The sequence below is a fragment of the Coptis chinensis genome, chromosome 2 (genome assembly GCF_015680905.1).
Source record: "Coptis chinensis isolate HL-2020 chromosome 2, ASM1568090v1, whole genome shotgun sequence".
Classification (NCBI taxonomy): Eukaryota; Viridiplantae; Streptophyta; class Magnoliopsida; order Ranunculales; family Ranunculaceae; genus Coptis; species Coptis chinensis.
The window spans coordinates 89844301-89855082 of record NC_141457.1 but is presented as its reverse complement, the minus strand read 5'-3'; the positions used below and the strand labels follow the sequence as shown (position 1 = coordinate 89855082).

The 10782-nt window shown below is 35.1% G+C and overlaps 1 long non-coding RNA gene across 1 annotated transcript; it reads right to left on the bottom strand.

Moving 5' to 3' along the window:
• Window positions 1-418: 418 nt before the first annotated feature.
• LOC147518784 (uncharacterized) lies at window positions 419-2808 on the bottom strand. The gene is made up of 6 exons (XR_015214126.1): window positions 2635-2808; window positions 1805-1872; window positions 1677-1713; window positions 761-1022; window positions 574-671; window positions 419-474 (listed from the first exon to the last, which is right to left on the bottom strand). It is a non-coding gene; the product is annotated as an uncharacterized LOC147518784 (long non-coding RNA).
• Window positions 2809-10782: the final 7974 nt, after the last annotated feature.

Below are 10782 nucleotides of genomic sequence, written 5' to 3'. Positions count from 1 at the left end.
ATTGAAGAAAGAAAAAGCTCACTTTTTGTGAATCCAAAAGAACCGGAGGTCCGCCTTGTGCTTATCCAAAAATAGCTCTGCTTGGTGACCATGTCGAAAAAAGAAATAGTTACTAATCGATCTAAGAGAAAAGTAAGTTGGAAGAGAACTTGGAAAAAGAAAAATCCTAACAATGCTTAAACATACATTTAGGTGGTGGTCTCAGATATTCATAGTGTAAATAACTGAGAGGGATACAGTTGTCACGTTCTTTCCCTCACCATTTTTTTAATCAATAAAGAGCACACTTACATTGCAAAGGACAATGATATAAATGATCACGAGGGTATGATATAATCACAGATGAATTTTCTTGATAAACCAATAAACAAAGTAGGAAATTATTAAAAACAAAAAAGAGCAGTCTTATGCTCAACTAATTTACCTCATCTAGGTCTAAGCCAATTTGAGAAGTATCTCCATCTCCAAACCTCTCTGGATAAACGCATACAAGCCCATGCAAAAAAAAAACATAATTAATGCCTAAACGGTAAAGCATATTATTGAGCCCTACATGCAAAATTTAATACCAACCATCCAGTCCAAACTGTGATGTGGAGTAAACTACACCATCCATTGTATCTTGGAGAGTAATCTGCTCTCTTGTACTCACATGATGATCAACATAGTTACTGCATTTGCAAGAATAAACAATAAGGTGTAAAAAATAAAATATGGTATTCAAAGTAGATAATAAAGTTTAAAGTATATCAGAACAGACCCCTGAAAATGTTCACTATCTGGGAGCTCAAAATCATCCAGATCGAAAGTTTCTGGTAAGGTAATGGAATGATAAGGTGCAGTAGATTCTTCAGGTGGCAGATCAACTGCAGTAGAGCGAAAGGCCTGCTTGACCTTAAGCAAAGCCTCACTGCAATCATGGAAAAGATAATTCACCTTACGAGAATATATCCTAACCACACCAAGCAGAAGGTGGCTAGATAATCTAAGTGCAATAGGAACTTCTGGGAACAGAATTGAGTCTGTGACAAACACATAGGGCATAAGTCAGAAGAAAAAAACAGAGCTTAATTGATATTGAAAAGACAGGAAGTAAAGTAATTGGATGTGAAATATAAAATTCAAGCAAGAGTGAAATTTCAGATCCTTGTCTGTTGTCCATGTGGGTGTTGAGAAGTTGAAGGGCAAATACACTTGTACCAGTATCATTGGGCAATAGGGAAATAATTTGCAGTAGAATTGATCTTTTAAATACCAGGTGACAAACATATTGCGCATTAGGAACAAAACTAGTTACTCTAGAGAATAATAAATAAATAGTTGACAGAATAATAATAATATATGAGATGGTATATATATTTATGTAACAAGACATCTATATGTTATATAAACTAACGCTTTACAACGCTGTACTAAACATTGGTAGCTTTCACTACTAGCTGTAGTATCTTGTGCAGCAGCAGTCATAACTCACAAGTCATAACTACATAAATAAATGCAATCCCAAGGAAAAGCAAGAGCCTAAAGAAGCAATGTTAACAACCCCAACTAGTATTGGGATTCAGTTGTCTTTAGTTCTTTAACATTTAAAGTTCCAAGTACCTTAAAAATATAAAATCAATTATTTGAAGGGGGAAAAAATGAAGCTAGTCTTATTTCTGAAACACAAGTCTCACCAAAGCTGGCTGACACCAATCGCCCATAGTCAGCCACCTGAAAATAAAATGATCCAAGACCCTCAGATGACAAAGTAACAAAAGTAATAAGAGCTGCACTAAATCACTAATGCCGAAATATAACTGACCTGCTGAAGTCATTATTGCCTAAGCTCCGATCTTCTTGCCTAGCTGCTACTAGATCATCTTCTATTATCTGAAAATTTGGAAACAGGATTTACGCTTACAATCACTTCCAAATATCAATCACAATGCAGGTCCCAGTATTCATATAATGTTTTTCACAATTCCACCAAAACTGGGAGCAAAGCTAACTTCACTGATTCTATGTTAATTAGAGTCATGAATTTTGTCCAAACTGTTTCTATGGTGTGAGATACGGTCGTTGATATCCACACTTCATTCTACAAACGTGTGTGTGTGTGTAGATATAGTTTTTGGAGGATAGTGTCATTTTCAATCAAATCAAAGGAGAACAATTCAAAAGTGTTTCACTGTTTTGCCAGCAAATAAATCTTCATGAATGCCCCCCGCCATCACTTGCATACTGCAACTACATCCAAACTTTCATTTTCCTTAAACAGAACAAAAGCTTAATTATATGTAGTCAGCATTATTTACAGGTGAGTTAAAGCTACCATTCCAACTTTCTGTTCTTCTTCTTCTGGGTATGGTATTGCTACTTCTTCTTTCCCTTGATTTTCATCTTCTATTATTATAGAAGCTATAATAATAGTTAAATAATAGTTAAGAGCAATTCCAAATTCCTTTGGTAACATTCCGGAATTGATTGTGATTAGATAACAAAATCAGAACATTAGTTCAAAGAATATTGATTTTCGCCAATTTTCGAACCCAATTTAATAAAAAAACGCACAAAAACAATTTGGGTTTTTGAAAAACGATATCATGCCAATTCACAAATGAAACAAAGAAGAACAAAAGAATAAGCAATTACCTGTAGCTGTTGTTAATTTCTGTTTTGCTTCTTTGGGGTTTGTTTGTTTGGATGTGTTGAGACGAAAAACCAACTAAGGACGAATTTTGTGGATCTGGAAGGTTTTTTTATGTTTTTGGATCTGTTGTACAACAACACCGCGATACCATATGGAGGAAATGAGTTGGATGTCAAGTATGTAGGGGTGTCAAAATGGCCCTCAAACCCTTAGCCCGCCCGCCCCGACCCGGCCCATGGGCCCAAAAAGCCCTCAAAATGAGGCCCTCACACATTCGTGGCTTGGCTTTTGGGCGACCCGCCCTCAAGCCTTTGAGGGAGGTAAGGGCCTAGACTTTGAAACTTAAGCCCTCCCTTAAGCCCGCCCCTCATTAGGCCCTCAACATTTATTACATATATTTTAATAAAAATTTACAATATATTTCATTTTAACATTAATATGCTAAAAATTACTTAAAAACATTTATCTATTAAGTTTGTCAACCTTATAATTTCATTATAATATTTTATGAAATGAATTTAATTGATCTTAATTACTAATCTGACAACTTTAACAAGTTTTTTAGTAGTTTGAAGGTTTAATTGTGAAGTGCATTCGATTTTATCATTTTTAACTAATGTTTTAAATTTATTTTGTAAAATCAAATGTATAACATAAGTATCCGGCCCTCACGTTTGGCCTCAAGCCCGCCCTTCAAGCCCTCTCGGAGGGTTGAGGGGCGGTAAAACTTCGAGATTTAAGCATTGGCCCGACCCGATCGCCCCGAAGTAAATGAGGGTAGAGGCCCGCCCTCAAAGCATGAGGGCTTCATTGTTTGAGGGGCCAGCCCGCCCGCCCATTTGACACCACTACAAGTATGTGGTCTAAAGAATATTATGATTTCGGGTCGAGGATGCATGTCAACAATCCATTTCTTGTTTTCTTTGATTGAGGAGGAGTCACGAAAATTAGGGATCTTTAGATAATGCGGCAAAGAGAGAGAGAGAGAGAGAAAAAAAAATATGTTTTATATTTATATTTTTGGTTTCCCTATATTTAAAATTTTTTAGCGAAATTTTTAAGTTTGTAACAAAACGCTTTTAAGAAGCAATTAATTCGGAAATTCACCCAAATAAAGCAACGCTTTACAACATTACCAACGCTTTATTTAACGTTGGAAACTTACTAACGCTAAATAAGCGTTGCAAATCAAAAAAGGTGCGTGTTGCAAATATCCTATTATGGTGTAGTGTATATCACAAAAAAGCAAGAAGAAGAAACAACTCTTAAGCAGCCCATGCAGGGCCAGCTCTACCATATAGCAAAATAGGCAGTTGCATAGAACCCCGGCAAGCCAAGGACCCCAAATTCAGCCCATTTTTACTTGTTGACGAAGTTGGTTTTGATTTTAGTATCAGATTAATGGGTGGGTTTTTAAGGTGTTGCTAAGGTTTGGGCTCAGTCTTTTATAGCTACCACTACAACAATAATGTCCTACGATAGCAGTTCTATGATAGTGTTTTTCCTTAAAGGATGTGAAAGAATTTGAGTTATTGCATTTGGCAAATGAGCGCAATATTAGGTGTCACGCTTATGAGGAAGTCAGTAATCAAAAAACAAAATATTTTAGTAAGGAAACGTCCTGAATACCAAGTCAAACACAGCAATATTTCACATAAAAAACCACGTTCCTTTTAATGTGTTATCGTATATTCTCCCAATCCCGCTGCCCCCACTAAAAGTATTTTGGTAAAAATTGAGAAACCCACCCTCTCTTCCCTCCAAAAACCCCAATTTTGTTTGCTTCTGTCCGCCAAACAAAACCCCCATATATATTAGTCATAAAAAGTGGAAACTATTTTTTCTTACACTTTCTTCGCACTATTGACTATTTCCAACAAAAATTTCGAACCCTATCTCTGTTAACAAATTTAAAACTCAGATACTTGCCTGCTTCGAAGATTTGTGCAATTGGGGCTTCTTTGCTTCTCAAAGAATGTTCTCCCCAATTTGGGTGAGTTTTTTTTTTGTTCTAATCTTCCCAAATTTATTTTCTTCCTTCATTAAAGTCATATTTTTTAATCTTTGGTTTGATTGTGTTTGTTTAAGTTTTTGAATATTAGTTCATAACTAAATGCCCTAACTTGTTTGATACATGAGTTGTTCGTGTGTCTGACATCGCCTCTTTTTGTGTGTGAGATGGTATATAGATGATGTAGATAGATGATGGTCGTTGAACAAAATAGAAGCGTATCAAAACCTAATTATCCCTCAATGAGTAAAGGATGAGTAGGGTATCGTTCCACTTTTAATTGTATGTTTATATGAAGGACATGACTGGAAAGGGGGTTTGAGGGATTAAAAACTATTATTGTAGAGATTTTAGATTCTAATGCTAAACTAAACTAAACTATTGAGAATTTATAAGAAAGGGAATTCAAGATATTAGAATCCACCAATACTTTTGATATGTGACATTATGCTTCATGGTTGTTCTTACAAGTAGACTACAATTAGGCAATCGAGCGAGTGCCGATGCTCTCTTAAACAAAACATCGTTAACGAATAACTCTACTTAAGGTTGTTCCTATGTTCATGTTACTAGTATCTTCTTTCCTTTTATGTGAGCTTGGGCAACTATTCAATAAATCACCATCTAAGGCAAACACAAGGAATACTTTCCTTACTCTAAAACAATACACAACTAGAAGAAAAATAGATAATAATAGTATAACATTCAATTACAATAAATAAAACCCTATTCTAGCATTATATTCAATTGCAATAAATAAAAGCATGTCACTAGCAAATATTCAATTGCAATAAATAAAATCCTAAACTAGCATGATATTCGATTGCAATAAATAAAAACCTTAATCTATACTTTCATCCCCTGGCGTGGGTAATGGAACTAATAACTAAAAACATAAAGAACTAACCTGATTGGAGAATACCATGAACCAAAAGAATCAACAAACCCTAAGCACCGTCTTCATCTCCTCCCTTGAAAGAGAAGATTAGCCTTCCATAAAGAAGGAAGAACACGAAGAACGAGAAGAAGAAGAGTCGAAGAACATAAGACTAGAAAGACTAATTTATTAAGACTCAGCTAGTTAAAACCGATCTTTTATTATTAATCTCTCTCTGCCTCAAGTTATGGAGACAAGAGTATAAGTGAATTGGCAAATTACATGAGGCACTTAGGTCCTCTATTTATAGAGGTTACAATGAGCTCTAGAAGCATTCCAAACCGTCATTTGTTTCCTAATACAAATAGACTTCTTTTAGAGTCCAACTTCGTCTCCAAAACTGAGAAGCAATTGGCTAAAGTGTCGATCCATGCGTCTAGACGCACGATCCATGCGTCTCAAACGCGATCAATGCGTCTGGACGCTCGATCCATGCGTCCCAGACGCGTAAACCTATTTTGTCTCTTCTGCTCCATCCTTATATCCTCTTTTGCGGGCTTTGGTCCAAGCAACGAATCCTTTGGCCTTGGACTTCCAAATAGGCTTTAAAATAGGTCCAAGTCGCATCTTTAATAGCTTCAATTCCTTGGCCTTCTCCATTATTGTCCACGGGCTTCCCATGTGATCCTTAATACTCCGAATTGCTCCGTTTTACCCCTTTTTTTCTAATATTCCACAAAACTCTCTCTTTCACATGTAGAATCATAAAACATAACTTACAAATACTATTAGTCCACTAAGATGGCTAAACAAGAGGCATAATCGAGAGTTGAATTGCACATATACACTTTTCTTTGGTTATATTTTGGCCTAAGGTGATTTGATATCTTTCCATAATTCCCATCAAGTTTATGAGAGTCCTCTTGTTGACATTGCAAAGGAGAACTAACAAGTTTTTTGATAAACTTGCAGGTGATGATGATGGTACTACATTCCGTCTCTTATCAATTTTGGAGCATTGGTGGGTAGTTGAATTTTTCTATATATCATTAGGTCATGTACTCATGTATCATTTTGTAATTTTTGTGAAGAGAAGGAACTTATATGTAATGTTGAAATGTTAAGGTAGTGTGTCTGATCTACGTGTATATGTGCATGTATTAGATGATCGTTCGTTCAATCTGTGAAACTTGTTCAAATGTTATAAGAATGTTTTGGTGAATGTGTTATTGTGTACATCTAGGTTTGTTACAGCCTTGCAGGTTTAACATGATTCCTTCATATACACCATTAGGCTTGGTTGAAAAAATCCGGCTATTTAGATTTAAAAGTGTGAATGGTAATATTGCATTGCATATGATAGCATTTAGAATTTGGTTATATTTTGCAATCACTAATAGTACATAATAGAGCATGCTAAGAACGTCATTAATTATGCATTCAATGATGGCTTCTGGAGAGTGTTATCTTTGTCTCATCTATTATTGCACTCTGTTATAATTATATCAGTAGATTCTATGGTGGTATTCAGAAAGTGATACAAGTACTCAATAACAACGCTAAATAACTGTTGTGGCTTATTTAGTAATAGCACTCGAGAATGCTATCTTTTCGACGGACCTAAAATAGCATGGCTTGCCTTAGCATTCTGGAAATGTTATCATAGATATGTGATAGCACCCGGCACATGATATTGTATGTTATTTCTGTTGTAGTGCAACGACAAATGTATGGGCTTTAAGGTTTGGGGCTTTGTGCTGAGTCTCTTATAGCCTACTGTCTATGAATATTTGTGAAGCCTGAAGCACGGCGTATATTTCAATGACAATATCATGTTACTGTGAACTTTGAAGTATGAAATGTACTTCTGTGTACCATTTAGGTTCTCTCAAATCTTATCAAAGTAGGCTCATATCACTATATTCTAACCACCCCCCCCATGGTTGAAGGCCCGATTCAACTTTCGCCTAGGCCCCCAAAACCCTTCAGCATGGAAAAGAAGAAGGAAGGGAAAGACGGGCATATTGGACGTGTGCCTTGTGATGGAATAAAGTAGGCCCAATTCTTGGTGACGTGTGATTGTGATCTGTGACTACCGAAGTTTAGTTTAACCCAAATAACCGATGATATAAGAACCTTTGTGGTGCATAGTGCTCTCCAGCCCAAGCCCTTTGTTGAGCCTAGGGCGTGTGTTCGAACACTCTTCTACAATTTCGCCTACTTCAAAATTTTGAACAGGAATGTAGCCGTGGAATATGCTTGAAGACAATCTTGGTTATGCAAAGAAATTTAAACCTATAATTGATGGAAGAATGAAAGTTATAAACCTCACTAGGAGAATAATTATTGATTTGATATCATACTTAGCGAAAGAAAGAAAAAAATATTGATTTGATATCATGTGCATGGATAAATTGTTTCTCTAAAATTGACAGAACACTTATTTAAACCATCAGACGGGTATTAGGGGTATATATATGACTTTATGTCTGGCTTTGGTTAACGGATCGCGACAAATCCGATCCAAACAGGTCCATCCATTCACATTCCTGCTTAGCCATTCTATTCTATTACATATCTTAATCAGCCATAGTCGTTTTCGTTCTTGTCTTGATTTTAATTAATTTTCTAAACTATCGTTTTCAAGATTTGTAAAGAAACATAAGAGACATGTGAGTCGTATTGTGAAAAGAAGAAAGGGATATGCTGACTGCTCAAAGAACATATCCTTATGTGGATGAAATGCATGTTCTGTTCCATTATAATCCATTCAATCCAGCTTTCCTAAATCCTAAGAGCCATTTTGCTGAAATTTTGAACAGAAGCAATAATGATTAATGACCAACCAAACAAAATCACCTTAATAAGACAACCTTAATAAAAATGATAACAGTATCTGCAATTGATATACACTAATTAACTTTAATTAAATTACTGATATACTCTTGATTTACTGTTGTCGAGTTACAGAGTGAATATGTGTATAATGTCTTTCTTTCAATTTCTTTTTGATAATTAAATAAATGACGATAAAAAGATCTGCATAAACTTTAGTCAGATTTTTATTGAGACAGAAAAGTATTAATGTAGGACAGGCCAAAGGATTATCTTCGTTCTCCTCCACTTTTATTGATAGTGAGGCTTATAGCTATAGCAACCATGCAAAATGGATGCATTATCAATATTTTGGTTGATGGTCACTTGCATAAACTGATTTGAAAAGTATATATGTTTCTTCGATATTTTTGTTTTATTTTGAAGTTTCTTGTTAAATTTTCTTCCAACCAAGTGAGTATATATATGCTTGTACGTCTCTTTGCAAACTTCTTCTTTATATATATGGTTTTAATAACAAAATAAAACAAATTTCATAGTTTGACCTATCGATTAAGTGCTAGAGTGCACCCAAAAATATCATGTAAAATGAAATGAAATGTTGTGTAAGCTTGAACTGGTCTGACTTTATTTGAAAGTTAAGTAGAGTCAATAATTTTCTCTTTCTTTTTTCCTCAAATAGTTATTTACCAGGGCAAGTAGATATCCAAATATTCGAATCTGATTTGAATTCGTATTCGAAAAATCGGATAATTATCCGAAAATTTTAGATATTGGATTCGGATAATTTTTTATGTCCGAACTAGTTTCAAATATGGATTCGGATACTGCCATATCCGCATCCGAAAATATCCGATCCAATTTAAAAAATTAATAGTTATTATATATAAGAGCATCTCTAGGTGGTGGTAGCATACTCTTCAAATTTGAAAAATCACACGCATCTCTGAAGAAATTTCACCAACTCTGGTAGTCGCAAATTCGCGGTGTCGAAAAATTCATTAGAGATGACCACTGCTTGCATTAATCTTTACATCGCCCCAAGTTCAAAAAACTCACGCGACATTCCCATCGCCGCACCAAATCGAAAAAGTAAAAAAAAAAAAATGTGCGACATTAGTAATGGCGCCGCCCAAGATTTCTTGGGCGCGTGGTGTTGGTCAAAGTCAAAAAAAAAAAAAAACTTGGGCTTACATTAGTATGTTGCGACATTATTACTTATTAATCGCTCCACATCCGCATCCAAACCTCCGTGATTTCTGCAACAAGAATCGTGACAGACGGTTATCACGACCATGAATGAGGCCACCTAGAGATTAAATTCCAATAAATTCCGAATTTTTTCTTCAAATATGAAGGATTTGACAGGTTATACTACCACGTAGAGATGCTCTAATTTATTTATTTATTTATTATTATATAAAATCATAAACTAATAATATAAAACTATAATAACAAAATAATAAATATATATTTATAATAGTTTTTATAGTGGTAAAATGAATTATTCAAAACAAATAAAATTTTAATTAATATTAATTTTCGGATCGGATATTATCCGATATTTCCATCGTGGAATTCGGATTCGAATATCGGTGTAAATTTTCGGATTTGGATACAGATATATCCGAATCCAAACCTATCCGTTTACACCCCTATTTACCCCTCAAGAAAAAAAAATCTGAGCAATCACTCCCCTATTTAACAAATTTTTGTTGAATACATCTAAGAGACAATTTCTCTTGGATAGTAATGGAAAACATTAACCTTTGGCACATTGAAGCGAGCGAAGTCAAAGAACACAGAGAACGAAATTTTAAAATATTAATCACTTCAAAATGCATACATATATACTGATATACATAGCTGTTTTTTTAGTGGAAGAGTTGTGTTAATTTAGTAACCAGCCTACTCGACAACACCTTAGCTTAATGCAGTCCTCAAGTCATAGCTAGCAAAGAAAAGCATGTGCTATAAAAGAGCCGTCAAACACTGTTGCATTCCCACTATGAATAGTGGTCGCTCTCTCCAAACCTAAATTAGGTAACACTACCCACTTGACGGTGTTTGGTTTTTATTAGTGACCAAATATTCAATTCAAAGGGTGGAATATACCTTGCATTATACCCGTACAAAAAAAAAAATTAAAATAAAACCTTAGACAACAAGGACCACGTGCGTGCTACCTTCAAACCAACTGGACCAACTAAACGATATCCATCCATTTTATAAACTGATTGAAAACGACATCCTTCATCTCTTCCCGTCCAATTTCCTCGAATTTTCACAAAATCAAGTAATTGACTCAGATCTGACCATCAGAATCTAAGGAGGATGGTCAACCAAGTCTGACCAATCAAGAAATATCCAGTTTCTATACACGTCATCTATGACGTAATACAAAAAGCCCTCCATGTTATCCTCTTC